The sequence below is a fragment of the Coffea arabica genome, chromosome 11e (assembly GCF_036785885.1).
Source record: "Coffea arabica cultivar ET-39 chromosome 11e, Coffea Arabica ET-39 HiFi, whole genome shotgun sequence".
Classification (NCBI taxonomy): domain Eukaryota; kingdom Viridiplantae; phylum Streptophyta; class Magnoliopsida; order Gentianales; family Rubiaceae; genus Coffea; species Coffea arabica.
The window spans coordinates 17,557,762-17,579,518 of NC_092331.1; the positions used below are offsets into that span (position 1 = coordinate 17,557,762).

At 36.1% G+C, this 21,757-nt stretch overlaps 1 long non-coding RNA gene and 1 other non-coding gene across 2 annotated transcripts; one reads left to right on the forward strand and one right to left on the reverse strand.

The window, feature by feature from the left end:
* Window positions 1-3,323: 3,323 nt before the first annotated feature.
* LOC113719803 (small nucleolar RNA R71) lies at window positions 3,324-3,430 on the forward strand. The gene has a single exon (XR_003455046.1). It is a non-coding gene; the product is annotated as a small nucleolar RNA R71 (small nucleolar RNA).
* Window positions 3,431-5,177: 1,747 nt separating this feature from the next.
* Window positions 5,178-9,388, reverse strand: LOC113717952 (uncharacterized). Its single transcript, XR_003454575.2, has 4 exons — window positions 9,139-9,388; window positions 7,597-7,673; window positions 7,056-7,139; window positions 5,178-5,471 (listed from the first exon to the last, which is right to left on the reverse strand). It is a non-coding gene; the product is annotated as an uncharacterized lncRNA (long non-coding RNA).
* Window positions 9,389-21,757: the final 12,369 nt, after the last annotated feature.

Consider the following 21,757-nt stretch of genomic DNA (forward strand, 5'->3'; position numbering starts at 1 on the left):
TTTGCACACTTACACTCATACTTGAGTCTTCATTTGCTTTAATCACTTCTATGAGAGCTTTCCTTATTGGCCACCACAATTCATGTGGTTGGGACCAAAAGCCTCATAAGGAACATTTTAGATTTAGGATTGCATTTTTCCTTTTTCTTTTAGCATCCATTAGTCATATCCAACATGCGATACATACCTTGGGTAGAAAAATTAGGAAAAGTAGGGCTAAGTCACGCAACTAGCTTTGGCTAGGGTAAGGGAGTGCCTTAGGCTTTGCCTTTGCCTTCTCCCTTATCAAATGTGACCCCCGATCCCTTTCTTTGGTTACGTAGACCTAAAAGTTCTTTAAAAGAGTTTTGTTTACTTTTTCGTTCAAAAACAAAAATCATTTTTGGGTGACTTGGTACACCCTAACTCTATACCAAGTGTCGACTACATTTTTCATCCAAAAAACCCTTTTTGAACTTTATTTGGCCAAACCGTCGCATTTCACAATCCCACGGCCTTTTATTTTTTACTTTCACACACGTTCACATACATATCTCACACACTACTCTCACACCTATCAAAAAGTGGGGCGCGACAGTGAGTAATTGGGACGGAGTGTATACTAAATTTAGTGATTAAGAGTGAGTTTTAGATGATATTAAATGTGTGATTAGAAGTAATAATAATAAGTTAGTAAATTATAAGTGAAACTCCTAGTACGTGCGAATTAGGGAAAACGGTGTGAACCGACGTGTACTGTTCACTACCGATTGAACACACCACTTGATCACCACTTTATTAACTTAATATCATTGTCATTAGTACCAAAATATCAGCCCTAATTATCCTAGTGAGAGAGCCGAAATTCTTGACTAAAAAAAATAAAGGAAAATAAAAAAATTCAAGATGCAATCTTGAGGCGACAAGTGGCGAACATCCCAAGATTGTTGACCAACCAATTTCTTTCATATTTATCACCAAATTCACTTCTTTTACTCTTCATTTCTGTCATTCCAGCCGAGACTTAATGATACGAGTCAAGCTATGCCATCGGATAAGGTTCAAGTCCCACTAGGACTGGTTACACGAGCTCGAGCAGTTCATTCAGGTTCACCGCAGCAAAGACGTTATAAGGCACAGACACGCTTTATAAGGATGCGTCTTCTGCCCATCTAGTCACATTTGCTATTTTAGTTAAGTCGTTTGTAATAAGGGCTTAATGGTCCATAGCCTTGCTTTATTTACCTAAGCGATGACCTCATAAGGTTATTTACCTAAGCGATGACCTCATAAGGTTGTTTACCTAAGGGATGACCTCATAAGGTTGTTTACCTAAGGGATGACCTCATTCTTAGTCTTATGGAAATAGTCAAGCCTACAATTGTTAGTCTTAGCCAAGACCACAACTCTAGACTAGTTCCACATTTAGTTGTTCATCTCTATGTAAGGCTATAAATAGCCTACACTTCCAATGGTTTTGGCATTCAATGAATAAATCAGATTTTGAGAGTTTTCTTGGTTTCTCCAAGGCTTCTTGAATACCTTAGAATTTCTCTAGGTGTTCGTGACTTATCAATCTAGAATCGCACTAGGTTGTGGCGTCTTCTACCATTATACCAAGGTTCGTTAACCACGTGATTAACGGGTTGAGGTCATCCGCTCCAAACTTGGTGTCCTCTTGTCGATCCTGAATCTAATCTTTTACGGGTTTCGTCACAAGGTTGGCGACGTTCGTATCATAAGGGGTTGAATTCTTCATGTTTTGTGTTCCTTGCCAACCTTCAAAAAGTGACTTTTGCCTTAACTTTTGAAACCTACAAAATAAATGTAACAAATACAACTTAATACTTCTAATAAACATGAAAACACATTAAAATAAATAATTTAATACATTGGGTTGCCTCTCAATTAGCACTTTTGTTTATAGTCGTTGGTTCGAGTCAAAAGTGTTTCTTTTTGAAGTTCACTTTGGAGGTGAAAATGAACTATTTTCTTTCCAAGGGATAAAATTTCTCTTTCCATTCACCATTTTTTTAGCTTGTCCTATTTCCAAATCATCCTTATTATCAAACAAAGAAGAGTTAGCACGATCGCAATATGTATGAGAATTTCTTGAGAAACATTTTAAACAATCCCAAAATCTATTTGATTTCTTGCCATTATCCACTTGAACTTTAGGATTAAGGATCTCTTTTCATGTATTCAGCTTGTTTTGAACACACGCCAATCATTCCTCCGTTAATGCTATTGCCTCATAATTTTCAATTTTCCTCTTTCTTGACATAATATCCTTCAAAAAATGAGCATAAGAGGAAATTTGTAAGATAGCATCAACGAAAGGAATATTAATTATAATTTGCTTAAATATTTGAGCAAATTTCTCAAATTCCTTCTCCTTATTGCTTTGTTTCATCCTATTGGGAAAAGAATGGAGTTAATAGCATTCTTATGAGAAATATGAGAAGAAGACATATCAAACTCATTTGAAACATGATCCTTTTTACCTTCTTGTTCATTATTACTCCCATTTTCATCATTCTTTTCATTTTTATCAAGGTGATTATCCTCTAATTGTTATCACTCCCAAGAGTCATTGCATTCACATGTTCTCTAGAATTCATCTCGATTTTATTTAAAAATTCACCTGATTGTCTCAAATTAATGAAATTAGCAATATTACCTAATTGACCTTGCATATCCCTAATCACGATCATCATATTGTTCATGTTCATTTTAACATAATCAAATCTTTCTTTTGTTTCATGAACATGTTTTTCAAATTAGCCTCTAAAGTTGCAAAACGTGACTCAAGTGACCTTGTTGAAAAATCAAGTGGATTGATAGATTTTTGTAAAGTTGATTGGTCTCTCCACCCTAAATTAGGATGATTCTTCCAATCGGGGTTATAAGTGTTTGTAAAATTATTATTTTGATGTGGTCTATTGCAGTTGTTGACATTATGAACTTGCTCCACATGAAAACAATTAGCACTATCATGATTACCACCACATGTTGAACAATAAGCAACGCTTACATGAGAATTTGAACCACTTCCCCCTTGTTCACTTAGCAACCTCTCAACGTTATCTATATGAGAATTAAACATATTTTCTAATTTAACACTTAAAAAGTTGAGAGTGTCAACTTCATACATGCCAACCGTTCTTCTTGAGTTATCTCTTTTATTTGTCCATTGATAGTTGTTAGAAACTATTTTCTCTATGAAAACTTGAGTATCGTTGGTTAATTTTTTCATTAAAACTCCACCAACAGAGGCATCTATATTGATTTCGGTTGGATAGTTAAATCCATTATAGAAAATTTGAACAACCAACAAATTGAGGAGACCATGGTGGGGATATCTTTTTTGAAGATCTTTGAATCTCTCCAAAGTTTCATATAACGACTCGCCTTCATATTGAGTAAAACTTGTAATGTCCATACTAAATTTAGCCATTTTTCCAAGAAAAAAATATTTATTCAAAAATACTTTTGTCAACTCACCTCAAGAAGTGAAATTATTAGGTGAATAAGAATTTAGCTATACCTTCGCTTTATCACAAAGTAAAAAAAAAAAAAACTTTAAGTTAATTGCATCATCACTTACTCAATTTATTTTGATTGTACCACATAAATTCATGAAATTGGCTAGATGAGTATTAGGATCCTCTGTCGCATTTCCTCCAAATTGACGTTGTTGAACCATTTAGATGAGTGAGAACTTGATTTCAAAGTTGTTTCCGTTAATTGCCGGCCTTTCAATGCTAGTTTGTGCTCCCGATTCATTTAGCAAGGTATAATCCCTCAAAGGTCTTGGCTTTTGCTCCTCCATTTTGACAGAAATTTTACCTATGCTTTCCACTTCAATTTGCTCTTGTTGAGCGCATCTTCTTCCTCTTCTCGCGGTGTTTAATTCTTGAAATTGTGCTTTTGGTGAAGAATTTAGTATCTACAAATAATCAAAATTACAGCTAAAAGATAGAAACTATAAAATTAGTAAAATAAAAAGAAAGTAACAAAATCTAAATTAATAAATCTTGTTTTAATTCTAGTGTTGCACCTAAATCCCCAACAACGGTACTAAAAACTTGATAGGGTATTTTACTATACTACAAATTTTAAAACCTTGTTACTCTATTTTCGCAAGTGCATGGTTTGTTTATTGAGTGTAGAGATAATAGGTGTCGATCCCACAGGGATTTAGAATTTGGCAATCACTTTAGTTTAATCATTTGTTTTATTATCTAGACAATCAAAATTTAAGGAGGTAAAACAAGGAAAGTTAATTAGACGGTAAAACCAGTCATAGAAGATATTAGTTTAGGCGGTACGACCGCCCATAAAAGTTAAAAGTTAGTTAGGTGATACAACTGGCCATCTAGCAAAAGCAATAAATATAAACCTAGCCATCAGGTGGTAAAACCAACCACTTAGGCGGTATGGTGCAAGAAGTTAAGGTAATTATGCTTATACTTCCATGAATTGTCAAGAAATAATTTCCAAATGTATGTCCTTACTTTAGACAATGAACACTTAAGAGAAACAGTCTTGGCTAATTTCTCTAGAAATTGCTCTTGCCAATTCTTTTAAGTTCTTGAATCATCTTTAACCTATATTCATAGAGAAAAAGGTAAGAAATAAGTTCAATAAGTTCAATAAAGTTATTGTATGAATCCAACCAACCATTATTCATTACTCTCGTGAGAATAAGGTTAATGTTTAAGAACTCATATCTATTGAAGGCAATTTTTATTGCTCAACAATTATCAAATCATTCATAATTGATAGCCAAACAACTATAAAATATAAGCACAAGTTCTCAGACTAACAAATCATGAAAAAGCATAATCATCCCCTAAAAAGTCATCAGCGATATATTATTTTTAGTGACGACAGTCAAGTTGCAGTTTTATTGACAATTTTGTATGTTGTCAGAAATACTTGGACAGAAGTCATCACTAAAAATAGTAGGTCGTTGTCAGTTATATTCCCAAATTAATGACAACATTTTTCGTCACTATTAAGTTTTGAGTCAGTGACGAAATTTTATTGTCAGAGGAGTTTCTCTTGTCACCTTCTTGTTCTGTGACAACTTCATTTTGTCAATAAAGATCTTTGATTTTGTCAACCACAAATAAATACAATTTTGGAGCTAGAATTACTCACATAAAATAAATAGAAATACTAAATCTAGACACTTAAACAAGCAAAACCAATTACAACATTAGAAATTACATGGCAAAATATCATTTTCAGTACACAAATGTCAAATTCAAAGTTTACATCACCATCCAAATGTTCTGATAAGCTGCATTTGTCCCAAATGTGGCATCTATTCAGTCCAAAAAACAAGAAAAGTCCTAAAGTGAAGCACGGCAAGAGCAAAAGCCACTTTCCTCTCCATTGTCATCCAATCAAAGTCATATACTTTAATGTTCATCAGCCCAGTCATAATTGATGATCACCCAGAAATAGTGATTCAATGGACAATTCTGCAATAAATTAGCAAAACAAGTAGGATATAAGCAGATGAGCAAAATAGTAAAGAAAATGCAAACTTAGACTCAAAGAAAGGAGTACATTAACAACCCAATATAGCTAAGAATTTAACAAGAAGCCCCGATAGAAAAGTCCAACAATCATAAGCCACTTTGGTTATGATCCACGTGAAGGAAATGTAGCTATAGCAAGATATCATGGACCTCAATAACTCTTAAAAATCCCAGAATTTCATTGTCTAAACTCATAAACATAACACTCGGCTCAATCAAATCCTTTTCATACCATCTCAGTAACTAATCACTTACCATTGATAAATATAAAATCTTTTATGTGCTTCATATCCAGATCTCTCAGACTAATTATATATGATGACTCAATGTGAGCAGAAACTACACCTCCCACACTAGAAGCATTATCCTTATTGACTAAACCAAAGATGGCCAAACATCAAAAATTCCAAAACTGAATTTAGAGAATAAAAGACAATCAAAAAAACCTTCAAGCTTAATTGCATATGACACATATTACATCTAGCGCCTTCAAAAAATAGAAAGGCCTACTGAGAAAATCCTAATACATAAACCAGATCCCAAAACCTTATTCTGAGCTCATTTTTTTGACTTACAGCTAATCTATGTTGGATAAACATGAATTTTGCAGTCAAGGAGAAACAATGTGAAGATGCATGAGCCAAAATAGAGCCAATTACCACATAATATATCCATGCAACTCTTGAAACATCACAATGTTATCACTTTGCAAAGTTCCCAAGCAGATCCTATATTGAAACCCAAAATCTCCTCTATGTGGAGGGCAAATGGAAGCAGTAGACTTGGAGAAATTATTCCCATGTTATCCTAGAACATAAGGTGACAAATTTATTTCTCTAGCAATAGTAAGCTAACATTCTGCAAGATACAGACAAGTTTTCCATTTTCTGTAACTTTTACCTAGTATTCCCATGCATACCTATGTTTTTTACAATGAAAATTCGAAACATAACAAACTTTACAAGAAGTAGACTTTACTCTAACCTTTGACATTATTTCAGTTTCATGCAGTAATTAACCAACTCCTATATCATTTTATGAAGTTACTTCTTCATGTTGTCGGGATACAACGTCTTAGACAGTTTGCCTACAAAATCATTCTAAAGGTCACCAACCAAAAGAACAGTTTGCCTACAAAATCATTCTAAATATTTGGGGTCTAGGTAGTTCTTAATTGACATCCAGCTCTTATCCATATTTTTTGCTGCCATTTATCCTAACAAAAAGAATGCAACCATAATATTATTTTGAAGACAGAAGTTCTATCTATGCAAAATTAAACTGCCCAAACAACAGCCATGGAAATCCAATAAAGTAAAAACACATTTTCACCAAAGTCAAGCATTTCAGTAACAAATCTCCCATAACAACAATGAAAATCAAAAAATAAAAAGACATTTCACCAAAGTCACGCATGTCATCTACAAATCTCCCATACATAAAAGCACATAAGTGTACAAGCACTTATAAGTCCTATAATGGCAGCATACTCACAAATAAAGTACAAAAATAACACATATTTACCAGTAAGAAAAAGTGCAGCTTGAGCTTAGAATGATACTAAGATCCTGCAGTGAATCCCAAGCTTATGTGAAAGTGTTTTGAATGCTGCAAATAGTGAGATATGAGTATTTGGAGGAGAAAATACATAGTACATGCACTCTAAGTCAGTAATAAATGAGAAAAAGTATAATCCTTGTAAAAATATAAAGAATTCTTACCAAAATTTAAAACAAAAAACCAAACACAAAGGAAAAAAAAAAATGAAATAACTCTGAACTAACATAGACATAATCATAAGTGCCACTTTTAGATTGTGCAAGTCTGTACATTGAGGTGTCACGAGGAATAGAAGAATCATAATGTATTAACCTATCGATTTTAATCAATCTTGACTGGATATGACCTGTGTTCTAAACATCTATTCTTTCTGATCTTTGCTACAGTAGCGTACACAATTAAGAATTTGTGACTACTAATCCAATCCTAGCTACTAGTTTGTGGGAAAATTCTATCTCTCCATAGCTACACAACTTCATATGAAAGGAGGAACTTTTTTACTAACCTGATTTGTGGGAACTGAACTTATAAAGCACTCCTCATCTTTGAAGCTCTTTGGCTTCTTCCTTTTTCAGCCAGAAACTGCCATAACATTGCAGAACGTTAATAAGCATGTATCCAAAGCTTTTAATGAAATGTCACAGAAGACTAAACAATTAAACATTCATCATGAAATTCAATTTCAAAAAGTCAATGAAATCATTTAGTGATTTGGTTTCCAAAATACTCATGTTTCAAACTGTTCATGAACTGTTAAAGTTGTATGACAGCTGTTGTATCATATCACGTACCTGTTCTGTCTCATTGGACCTGTTCATTGTGTCAACATTATCAACCCTAAGTTTGCTAGTATAGATTCAGGTCAAACATGGTCCTATTGGAATAATACACTAGCATGATTTGCACGATTTTACCTTAACTGTTTAAAGCAAAATTACATAACCTGTTTGACTATAATAAATCTAGCAATAAACTTAGAATGATATGAAATTAGTGTAACTCTAAGACATTAAATAAACTACAAAAGCAATGCATTGGCAATTTCCAAACTGCAGAGTCAACATGCTAATTTTTTTAATTTTAAAAGTCTCACCAAAATATGAAAAGGTCATTATATAAAACTTGAATAAACTTCTTAAAAATCACAAATCTTCATAAAATTGGAGCAATTTTTTTCTTTAATACTCATATCAAACAGTATGACCAGTATTGCTTCTAATTAAGCAGCCAAATGTAGTCTACACAGTTCACCATATTGCCAGGAATCTTTCAATGCGGCAGCCAGAATGTCCAAGAGACATTTTTAAAACAAAAGTTAAAAAATTATCACCATGAGAAACATAGTTATTTTGCCAGTCTATAATGACAACTAATATCTTATGTCCCAGAAGCCAGAGAAAAGAAAAAAGATACAGCATTTCTGTTCTTGAAAGATGAAACTACACTAACATAGTTAATGATTCAATATTTTGAAAAGTAAAGTAAGAAAGTCCACAACTCTTTGAGGATTCACATATAGGATACATTCAACTTTTCGAGGATTCACATATAGGATGCATTCAACCATATTTTTGAACTGCTAAACCTGGCTTAGTCCAGTGTTTCAAGCTAAAATGTAGAAAATCAAGCAACTTCAGTTTTTGAATCACTCAAATGCACCAAATCAAACTGGATTCAGTAGATTAGCCAGTGTCTATCCGAATTGATACATCCACTACAATGGGAACTGGCCACCTTAATTTACATGTAAAAACCCAAAGCATACTCAAGAAAGCCTAGAATACTTTTCAAATTCTGATGACTAGTTTATTATCCCTACCAAACTAAATCCGGTTTGTAGAACTCTAAAATTTGGGAAATCAACAAATTATTCATGTAAACAACCATATAAAAGTGATTGCACCCTAAATCAAAAGATTCAGAAAGAATTTTGACACAAATTTCCAGAAAATAATAAACGCGAGAGTAGGGCAAAATATTTGTAAAACAAGTTTGGAAGAAATAGGGGGGGGGGGGGGGAGAGAGAGAGAGAGAGAGAAGAACCAACCTTTTCTTGCGATCGAAGAGTTGGAGGAGCTATTGGGCGGCCGTGGTGTGAGTCCGAGAAAGGGGAAGAGAGCTGAGAGTGAGCTGCCCGTGATGGATTTTTTCAGGTAGCTAGAGAGAATTCAGAGAGTGAGCAGGCTGTGGTGTTTTGTTTCAGGTAGCTAGAGAGAGTTGAGACATGAGAGGGTGAGACTTGAGAGGCAAATTTTGGCTTTTGTCCGCCAGAGACAAAGCCAAATGTTTGGAATTGTCCGCCACTTCCATTTTCTTTGTTTTGAACAAACATTTCTTTTGCTTTGTCCGCCACTTCTACACAAAAAATTTATGAAACTTTTTTATTATTTTAATTTTGTTTCAAGTATAGATTTTACTCATACAATATTATTCATTATTTTTTTGACAAAAAAATAAATATTTCCTTTTTATAATGCCAATACAATTTTACTAAAATATATTAAAAAAACAAAAAAAACTTCATTTTATAATGATAACAGTAAATTATCACTGATAAACATTATTGACAATCTAGAAAAGTCGCCACAGAATACTACTACCAACAGTGATGACTTTCAGCACATTGTCACTATTGTATTCTCCCGCGTTCCAAGAGTTTGTTAGCGAAAATATACTTGTGATGACATATTGAAGTCGTCACTGACTAGTTGGCTCAGTTAGGCAATTGTGATGAGGTGGGATGTCATCAGTAAAGTATCACCTTCTTTGATGACTTTCTGTCGTCACTGAAGACCTATTTTCTTGTCGTGGGTGCTAAAGATGCTCTAAAAGATGCTACAAGTGAATGTGATGATACAAAGGGTATTTATAAATATTTTTAGATGAGAAAATATGCTCATAATGTGGTCATAAAGTTATTTTTCACTTTTCCAACTCATATTTAGCTGATTCCAACGGGAGTTTTATTAGAAAAAATGGTCCAAAATACAGTGTGAAATACATGCAAGTTGCAGCTTTATCTTAGGGATCCGCGAGGTGCACCTACAGGAATTAGCCACATGTTAAACACCAAAACATTCTTATTTAACTTGTTTTTTATCTTTTCTCTATGAACATAGATGAAAGATGGTTCAAAGAGTTAAAGGAATTGACGAAAACAATTTCTAGAGGATTGATCTTAAATGTCCATTGGTGAAAGTAAAGACATACATTTGGAAGTTATTCCTTGACAATTCATGGAAGCATAAGCATAATTGCCTTAACTAACTTCTAATCTTAACATAATAATTGATTCTAATTCCTAGGATCCTCTCATTTGATTTTTAAGAAATTCTAATCTAACTTGTCTTTACTTTTATTTACTTTCTTGCATGTTACTGCTTAGATAGTTGGTTTTACCACCTAATGACTAGTTTTATATTTGTTGCTTTTGCTATATGGCCGATTGTACCGCCTAACTAACTTCTAACTTTCATGGTTCGTTGTACCGCCTAAACTAACATCTTCCACGGTTGGTTTTACCGCCTAATTAATTTTCTTTGTTTTTACTTAAACTTTGATTGTCTAGATAATAAAACAAATGATTAAACTAAAGTGATTGCCAAATTCTAAGTTCTTGTGGGATCGATACCTATTATCCCTATACTCAATAAACAAATCATGCACTTGTGGAAACAGGGTAATAAGGTTTTAAAATTTATAATATAGTAAAATACCCTATCACATCAGTAGAAAGACATTTAAGCGTTTTAAAAACATTAAACTCCTGTTATCTTCACCTACCCTTAGTGTAAGTTTTCCTTCAAAACATCAATAATAGCCCTTCCGGAGATTTTTCTTTGGCAAAACCCCATACACTGGGGTGGGCAGCCAGCCCTGTTATTTTATTGATGAAAAAATATTAGGTACTGAAGGGGGGGGGCTTCTTCACCTAAAATTATATGCTTGCTAATATCTTCTTCCATTTCAAGAACTGGAAAATTAGTAGGACAATAAAATTTGCTGATTTGAATGAGCATATCTTCTTCCACTCCCACCAAATATCTCGCCAATGTTCTGCAAGTTGTAGCACCACCATCGCAGGAGCAAGCTCGGTAAATCTTGATTTCCTAAAAATGATAAAGGCATCAAATTAATACTAGACCCAACGTCACATGAGCACCTATCAACAAAAATATTTTCAAAAGAACATAGTGCTATAAAATTCCATGAATCTCTTAATTTTATAGGAAGACGATTTTGTAGCATGGCAACACATTCCTCGATCAGGGAAACTATAGCAAATTCCTCTAACTTTTGCTTATTAGACACAGTTTCATTTAGGAATTTGGCATAAGTCGGCATATTTGCAAGGGCCTTGGCAAATGGGACATTCACTTGAAGCATTTTAAGCATCTCTATAAACTTTTAGTAATGACCCTCATCTGGCTTGTATTTCAACCTTTGAGGATATTGAGTGGATGGCACATATGCTTTAATCTCGAGCGCCTTGACAGGGTGATCTTCCTTATAAACTTCCTTGTCTGACTTTTACATTTTGCTCCTAGTTTTTTCACTTTTCTCCTCATTCTCAATTTCATCTTGCTTCATAGGTCTCTCTTTAGATTTATATACGGGATCCTCAAACATTTTCCTTAAACGATGTGTTATGTCATGGAGCAGAAGTTAGCTAAGAGAAGCTGAAAACGTGAAATAAAGTACCACGCCTTTAGCAAGTATCTACAAGTAAGCTGCAAACGTGGAATACTGGCATCACGCCTTTATGAAGTAAAGAAGACCTGCAAAATAAAAAAGATTGCAGGTGAAGGCGTGAGAATCAGAATCACGCCTTTCCTGGGAACAAGCTCAAGCAACATGAGCTTCTAAGCAAGTGGCTCTACAACAGATTCTGTTAACTCCTAACATGGCTGAGCAGGATTGAGAAGCGACAAAGGAGCTGGTTGTTAGCTAACTCTATAAAGAAAGGATCCGTAAGTAAAAGGATAGGAATTTTGTTAGTCATTGTAAGGGAACATTCCCTGAGCCCCTTTTCTTCTGTTTTCCTTCATTCTGTCATTTTCTTCTCTTTTCCCGCCCAATCTGTAATCTCCTCATTCAATCAATATCAATACAATTTCGTTTAGTTATTCGTCAATTCATTATAGATTTTTCTGCTATTAATCTTCTGCTTGAATTAGTCTTATCTATCCATTTCCATTGGAAGCAGCTCTGTTGCCTAGTTCCTGTTTGATACCATCACAGTGGTATCAGAGCTAGCTACGAGCCATTGGGGAATGACTAAAACTCAGGAGGAAGCTCTGAGAAGGGAGCTCACTGAGTTGGGGAGTGTGGTTAGGACTTTTGCCAATAAGAATGATGGGGTGGAACAGTCTGTAAGGGCAATAGAGCATAGACAGGAGAACATAGATAAGGCCATCAGAAACTTAGATAAAAAATATGAGGGAATGATGAACATGATGGCTCAGATCATGGCTAAGTTGAATGACAAGGGGAAGGAAGTAGGAGGAGGTAGTTCTGAGAGAGAGACAAGGATAGAGATCACCACAGATACAACTGAGAGGATGGGGAGTAAAGGGGGAACCAGGCTACCCAAGATGGATTTCCCTACATTTGATGGAGGGAATCCCAGAGAGTGGGTTAGAAGGGCAAACAAGTATTTTCAGATTCATGGAGTGGAGGAAGGGATGAAATCAGATATTGCTCAGCTCCATTTCAAGGAGAAGGCAGATATCTGGTTCCATGGCATGTATCACGAGAAGGGGATGGTTTCCTAGAAGGAACTGGCCATGGCAGTTTGTGAGAGGTTTGGAGAAGGATATCCAGAAGAGGCCATAGAGGAGTTCAACAAACTGATGCAGCCTGGGAGTGTAACTGAGTACCTAGAGAGGTTCGAACAACTGAAATCCATGGTAATGGTATCTCTTCCTGGTCAACCTGATTCTTACTATAAATCATGCTTTCTTAGTGGCCTAAAGGAAGAAATAGTGAGTATGGTTAGGATGACTAGACCCCTTACCTTAGCAGACACCATTGAAACTGCTAAACTTCAGGAGAGGAACTTGGAAGCCCTTAGAAAAACCCAAGGAAAAATGATGCAAAAATACCCTCTCTCACCCAGTACTCCACCAATCCACAAACAGAATTTCCCTCCACATACTAAAGAGAAGTGGCCTAACTTCCGACCTAAAAGACCAGAACCTTTTTCCAACAAAAATGCTAGACCTGTAACCCCGGCAGTGGACCAGTTCAAGAAAATTACTCCCTCTGAACTAAGCTACAAGAGAGAAAAAGGGCTGTGCTTCAAGTGTGCTGAACCGTATACCTTGGGACATGTATGCAAACAAGCCCACCTAAATTACATATTGATGGATGAACCTTTTGGGGTAGGGGAGACCTTAGAAGAACCAGGGAAAGACACAGAAGTGTTCTGTGACTGTCCAGATAGGGAGTTGAGTAATGAAAATATAGAGGTATCCATTCATGCATTGGCAGGGGGAACTGAGCATAAGACACTTAAGTTTAAGGGTAAGATAGCAGGAAGAGAGATCATAATCCTGATAGATAGTGGGAGTACTCACTGTTTTATTGATGAAAGGTTAGCAGAGACCATACAACTACCAGCTATTGGAAATCCATTGACAGTCAGGGTTGCCAATGGTGAACATTTGGAATCTAGGCAGTTACAAGGAGCCTTACAGTGGGAAATGCAGGGAAACAAGTTCACACATCAATTCAATACCTTGAGACAGGGAAGCTGTCACATGGTTTTGGGAGTAGATTGGCTAGCCAGGTATAGCCCTATTGAGTTTGATTTCAGGCAACTCTCCATGAGATTCCTACAAGGGAGTCAATCAGTGGAGCTGAAGGGGGAAGTCAGTGAACTTAAGCTCCAGGCCATCAAAGGGAGTAAACTAGCAAAATAGAGGAGAAAGCAGACATATGGGATAACTGCCCAACTGTGTGTGATGGAGGAAGAAAAAGAAGACCCTGAAATAATACCAGCAGAGATGAAGAGCTTGCTGGACAAGTTTGAAGGAGTGTTTGCTGAGCCCCAAGGCATGCCCCCAAGGAGGAGCCACGACCACAGCATTCCATTGAAGGAAGGAGCTACCCCATTCTAGGTCAGGCCATATAGGTGCCCTTATGTACAAAAGTCAGAAATAGAGAGGTTGGTGAGGGAAATGCTACAAATGGGAATCATTCAGCCTAGTAATAGCCATTTTGCATCCCCAGTGTTACTAGTCAAGAAAAAGGATGGTAGTTGGAGGTTTTGTGTGGATTACAAGCAACTCAATGAACTCACCATGAAGGACAAATTTCCTATGCCACTAATAGATGAGCTTCTTGATGAACTACATGGCTCAAAATACTTCACCAAGATTGACTTGAGGGCTGGTTATCATTAGATCAGGGTCAAAGTGAAGGATATACACAAGACAGCCTATAGAACCCACCAAGGCCTTTATGAGTTCAAGGTCATGCCATTTGGCTTGACAAATGCCCCAGCAACATTCCAGAGCCTCATGAATCACATCTTCAGGGATCAGTTGAGGAGATATGTCCTGGTTTTTTTTGATGACATACTAATTTACAGCCCCTCTCTAGAAGTGCACCTGCAGCAGGTAACAAAAGTGCTGAACATATTGCAGGAGCACCAACTGTATGCCAAGAAGAGTAAATGCTCCTTCGCACAAACAGAGGTAGAATACCTTGGCCACATTATCTCAAGAGAAGGAGTAAGAGCAGACCCAAAGAATGTGGAAAGTATGTTGAAATGGCCCAAACCAGCTTCAGTTAAAGAGCTCAAAGGATTTCTTGGTCTAACAGGATATTACAGAAAATTTGTTAAGGGGTATGGAGCTATTGCAAAGCCCCTCACCATATTGCTGAAGAAGGATGGATTTCACTGGAGTTCAAAAGCAGCTGAGGCTTTCCAGAAACTCAAATTAGCAATGTGCAGCATCCCTGTGCTAGCCTTGCCTGATTTCACCAAACTATTTGAAGTAGAAACTGATGCTTGCTATGGAGGAATTGGAGCAGTGCTGATGCAGGACAGGAGGCCAATAGCATTCTTAAGCCAAAGCTTGGGTTCCAGGAACTTAGGAATGTCTATCTATGAGAAGGAACTACTAGCCTTGGTAACTGCTGTTACTAAATGGAGGCACTACCTAGAAGGGAGTCATTTCATTATAAAGACTGACCATCAGAGTCTTAAATACGTCCTAGACCAAAGAGTTACTACAACACTTCAACAGAAATGGCTCACCAAGCTATTGGGACTTAGCTATGAAATTCAATACAAAAAAGGGAAAGAAAATGTAGCAGCAGATGCTCTGTCCAGGAGGGCAAGCAGAAAGGAAGGAGATTGCACTGAGCTGACGTATGTCATTCCTGAGTGGATGAAGGAGGTTACAGGAAGCTACCAGGGGGATGAAGAGGTACAGAACCTGATCAGATAGCTAATACTCATACCTGCTAATCCATCAAAACACTCTTATCAGGATGGAGTGCTCAGATACAAAGGTAGGATAGTGATTGGTTCAACAGGAGATGTAAGGAAGAAAATCATCGCTGCTATACATGATTCACAGCTTGGAGGTCACTCTGGAATCCAGGCTAGCTACTTAAGAGCCAAACAACTGTTCCATTGGCCAGGGATGCACAAGGATATCAAGGATGCCATATTGCAGTGTGACACATGCAAGAAATGTAAGGATGAGCACATTGCTTATCCTGGACTCCTTCAACCTCTTCCTGTACCACAGTACTCATGGAGCCATGTCACAATGGATTTTATTGAAGGTCTGCCAATATCAGAAAAGAAAGACACTATTATGGTGGTGGTGGACAGATTCACCAAATCAGCCCATTTCATCAGCCTCTCACATCCTTTCGATGCACCCACAGTAGCCAGACTCTTTCTGGATCACATCTGCAAGCTACATGGGGTACCCTTAAGTATGCTATCTGACAGGGACAAGGTGTTCACCAGTCAATTCTGGACTGAATTCTTCACCTTGCTGGGTACGGAATTAAAGTTAAGCACTGCCTATCATCCCCAAACAGATGGCCAATCTGAGAGGGTAAATCAAGTACTAGAAATGTACTTAAGATGTATGACACATTTGGAGCCAAAAAGGTGGAATGCATGGCTCTCCCTTGCTGAGTGGTGGTATAACATTACCTACCACACAGCCATTCAGATGAGCCCATTCGAGACCTTGTATAGAATGGCTCCCCTTCAGTTGGCAATAGGACCCTACTCTCATTCTAGAGTAGCAACAGTGGAGGATCATTTAAAGGACCGACGAAGGATGGATGGAATTCTCAAAACAAACTTGCAGGAAGCTCAAAACAGATTAAGTTCTATGCTGACCAAAGTAGGAGTGAAAGGTCATTCAATGTAGGGGATTGGGTCTACTTGAGGTTGCAGCCGTATAGGCAAATGTCAGTGGAGCTGAGGAACAACACCAAGCTGTCTGCTAAATATTTTGGCCCTTATCAAGTGATCCAGAAAATAGGAGAGGTAGCATATAAACTTAAGCTACCTAAAGGGTCCAAGATTCACCCTGTGTTTCACGTATCCTTGCTAAAGAAAAAAGTAGGGGAGAACACTACTCCGGTGCTCCAGTTACCAAACTTAGATGTAAAGGGACATTTGCGAGTGGCACTAACAGCAATTCTGGATCGTAGGACCATCAAAAGGAGAAATGCAGCAGCAGTGCAGTGGCTTATTCACTGGTGGGGAACCACTCCTGCTGAAGCTACTTGGGAGGATGCGAAGAAGATAAGGAGGGAATTCCCTGAATTTCAATCTTGAGGACAAGATTGATTGAATGAGGAGCAATTGTCATGGAGCAGAAGTTAGCTAAGAGAAGCTGAAAACGTGAAATAAAGTACCACACCTTTAGCAAGTATCTACAAGTAAGCTGCAAACGTGGAATACTGGCATCATGCCATTATGAAGTAAAGAAGACCTGCAAAATAAAGAAGATTGCAGGTGAAGGCGTGAGAATCAGAATCACGCCTTTCCTGGGAACAAGCTCAAGCAACGTGAGCTTCTAAGCAAGTGGCTCTACAACAGATTCTGTTAACTCCTAACATGGCTGAGCTGGATTGAGAAGCGACAAAGGAGCTGGTTGTTAGCTAACTCTATAAAGAAAGGATCCGTAAGTAGAAGGATAGGAATTTTGTTAGTCATTGTAAGGGAACATTCCCTGAGCCCCTTTTCTTCTGTTTTCCTTCATTCTATCATTTTCTTCTCTTTTCCTGCCCAATCTGTAATCTCCTCATTCAATCAATATCAATACAATTTCGTTTCGTTATTCATCAATTCATTATAGATTTTTCTGCTATTAATCTTCTGCTTGAATTAGTCTTATCAATCCATTTCCATTGGAAGCAGCTCTGTTGCCTAGTTCCTGTTTGATACCATCACATGTTACTACCGTAGTAGCTTCTATTGAGTTCACTTCTGTGTTACTGGCAATCTCCCCTATTACCTTTCAATCAATGCTTTAGCCAATTGACCTACTTGCCTCTCATGGTTCTGGACAGATACATATGAGACTGAGCCAAATAGTCAGTCTGGTCCATCCATTGATCTATCTTTTGCATGTATTGCAACATCATTGTCTCCTTAACATTTGGCTTCTTCTCTTGAATAGGCTAGGGAGGATACTATGGCCTCTACTATTGATTTTGGAACCTGGGCAGTCCCATTGGTCTTCCTTGCTTTTTCCATGAAAAATTAGGGTGCTTTCTTCACTCGGCATTGTAAGTGTTTGAGATAGTGTCATTTCTTTGTTTTAACTTTTGCCCACCATATGCTCCAACAAAATTCACATGTTCCATCATGAAGGCAATGTATCAGTTATAGAAACTAGCAACACTATGCCTATACATATGACAATAAGAACACAGCTCTTGAGGTTGAGTGTCATAATTTAAGTGCTTCCGCATCTAACGACTCAATCCAACAATTGGTGAGTGCAAATCTTTTGTAGCACACAGTTTGTGAACTCTCACTCTTTTGCTTAGGATGGCTTTTTGCTAATAGTTGCTAGATAACAACTAATAAAACCAACCAACTCCTCTGGGGTCTTATCCTCAATATAACCTCCAGCTGTAATATTCACCATATTTTGGATTTTTAGCGTCAATCCATCATGGAAAAATTATTGTAAAGCTAGAGAATATTGGTGGTGAGGACACTGGGTGAGAAATGACTTGAACTGTTCCTAAACTTCATGAATCAGCTCGCTTTCCATTTGTAAGAATGTGCAGAATTTATTCCTCAAGTTGATTGTCACACCTAAATTTGCCACATTAAAAACATAACACACCACGAAAATTCAAAAAGTAAACTTCCTAAATCCCACAAGGCATCTTGCTTTTAATACAAGTAACATACAAAAAGTTGCATAAAATTTAAACTTCTCAAAATCGCATCACGACTTCACAAATCAAAGCCTAAGAGGAAACCCAACAATAAAATTATTGTATCTCCAAACCCTAGTAATATAGTCTATTTTTGTGGCCTTAACTACTTATTACAAGAACTACTAACTAAATCAATTTTTTCAACTAAAGTTCTTCATTTTATCTATTGATCACTCATTTCCATCTTCATCACCTTCAACATATACTAGCTCATATTCATCAAGGTCATCTGCAAAAATGTTAGAAAAATGGGTTCAGCACAGAAATGCTTAGCAAGTAGCTCCGCCTATTCTTGTCCGTTCACATGTGTTGCATATAAATAAATTGTCAAAAAATATCAGCATAAATTTTACAAATACACTTCATGGTACATTTAGAAATATCATTTACGGCCATGAACTACTTGAACATACTTTCTTTCATTCACTTATGGAACACACACATAATATTTCATGTGTAGATTTATATTGCTTAAATAGAGGATCATGGTTTCATCGATCTCCATTCACATAGCCTAATGTTTAATCCCAACTAGGAAGAGGTCTAACGAATCTGGTCTAGTGTTTAACCCCCACTAGACAAGGGTCTAATGGATATGTCCTAGTGATTAACCCCCACTAGACAAGGGTCTAATAGATATGTCCTAATCCTATCGAGTTTAGTCATGATCATAATTGAACAACTTGAATTATACAACATAGCATAAACACACTTGTACTTGCAAAATACTTCAACATAACACATGTAATCCGGATTTTCATATATAACAAAAATATCATTTTACTTCATGTAAATCGCATTTCCCAAAACACAAGAATAGGGAGAGTGACTTACCTCAACTTCACCAAAAATTACCTTTCTTGCGTTGTTTAACCTTAACCTAACAATCACAGTTAAACATAGTTTCATCAATTGCAAACCCGCCTAACACAACATAATCTATTATTGTAACCTAATAACCATGTCCTTGGCTTATTATGACTATTTAAAACTCAAATCCTAAATTTCTAGAACAACACTATTTTAGAAAACCCTACTCATCTCATCATAGAAAATTCTGATTTAACAACCAAAGACATTGTCACAAACTAGTTAAATTTTCAAAAACTTTCATAAACACCATATTTCGAAAATATAAGTTTACCCCTAAAAACTTGATGTGAACCTAAGACAAAAATCTGTCACAGGTTGGCTTTTCACCAAAATTTGGAAAATCATGTTTATTCATACACAAACTATTGCATTTAAACATTTTACCACATAAACTACTTAGACCCTAGTTTAAACAAAACAAGTTTTACGAAAAACAAAAGTCCCTATGGAGACTTATGACACTTCAAACACTACCACCTAACCAGCCTGCAGAACGATATCCAGATTTGCTAAAACATTCTCAGCTTTTAAAGAAATGACCTATGAACACCTAGAGAAATCTTCAAAATTTCCAGAACTACATTTGACTTATAGTACTTTAAATTCACGATTCTATCTGAGAAAGTTTACTTCAAAAGTCATGGATTTTCAACACAAGTTTTAACAATTTAAACCTGATCAGGTTTTTGACAAATCAGACGAACAAGATTTCTTGACTCAAGAACCAACCTTTTAACATCTATAGAACCTGAAAACCTTCATAATCTAATACATCAACACATTTGAAATAATACCATATAAGTTTTTTGGAAAAACAAATTATTCAAATTCATTTTGTCGACAAAAATTTGTCAAACATCACAACCTGTCAAACTAAACTAGATTCGGAACAAAATATCAAAACTGTTTTATACTTTGAATTTCACCATGAAGTTTTATAATCATGTCATATACATATAACTCCATATTTTTGCTAAATTTCATGCAAATCAGACCACCCCACTGCTCCCTGTAAATTCCAGAAATTTAATTCAGCACGAAGTGAAACCCAGACTAGTTATAAACAAAAATTCAAAACTCGATTTACGAACAAATTTTCCTTTGAAATTTTGTACATATATTGCTAACACATAGAACTACCAAACTGCTAATTTTCATACAAAAAAAAATAAAGTTAGAGATAGAAACTATTTTTAGAAATTTTACATAGCAATCTATCAGATTTCTGATTTCTATAGATTATATGTATTAGACAACTTATCTAAACATGATCTTTATACAAGGAGATCAGAATTTAATATACGCAACCCTCTAAAATTTTATTAAAAGAACTAGTGCTGTACCTCAAATGCAGAAATCTTCTCCTCTCTCTTCAGCATTCCTCTATCCCTCTTCTTGCAACCACCAAACTTATTCTTTTCTCTCCTTTATATGTTTTGAGCTGTCTTAAAGAATATGCAGCTATCGACCCTCTACTCAGAGACATTTATAGGCATCATCCAATACGTAATTTACACTCTAGTCGGACTGCAACTACTACTTAAATCATGATACTTCTATCCTTTTTTTCTAGTGTATCTAGACATCTCCCTTAAGCTACGTTCATCAAAGAAAAAAAAAATCTTCTTTTCTTCCAGTTACAAACCATGACAACCTCTTAAGTTAGAACTTCTTTGCTTAGCTGAGCTTCCTTCATATCATCAAAATTTATCTTTTATCTCTTGAATTTGTAACTTACTTATCAAATAAAATTAGACTCTTGCTGAACTATTATACTTGAAATTTCTTAGGCTATAGAAAATAATATGTTTTTATATTGTTATATTATCTTTTTGCTACATTATCCATTAAAAGAAAATACACATATATTACACTAGAATTTCCACAATAATTAAAAAAATATGGGGTATTATATTCTCTCCCTTACAAAAAGTTTCGTTCTCGAACCTCACATACCTTAATTGAATAAATGTATGTAATTCTTCCTTACTTCATCTTCAAGCTCTCATGTGGCTTCTCTCTCGTCATGATTAGACCACTGCACTTTAACGAATGAGATTGCCTTATTTCTCAACACTTATTCTCTACAGTCAACAACTTTTGAGGGAAACTTTTTATAAGTCAAGTCCGGTTCCACTACTATTTCTGATTGGTTCTCCAATACATGTCTTGAATTAGCTACATACTTCCGTAACTACAAGACATGAAACACATTATGTACTCTTGACAGTGCAAGAGGCAGTGCCAACCTATAAGCTAAGTCACCAACCCTATCCAATATTTCATATGGCCCAAGCAATCGAGGATTTAGCTTCCCATTTTTATGAAATCTCATCACCCCTTTAGCAAGT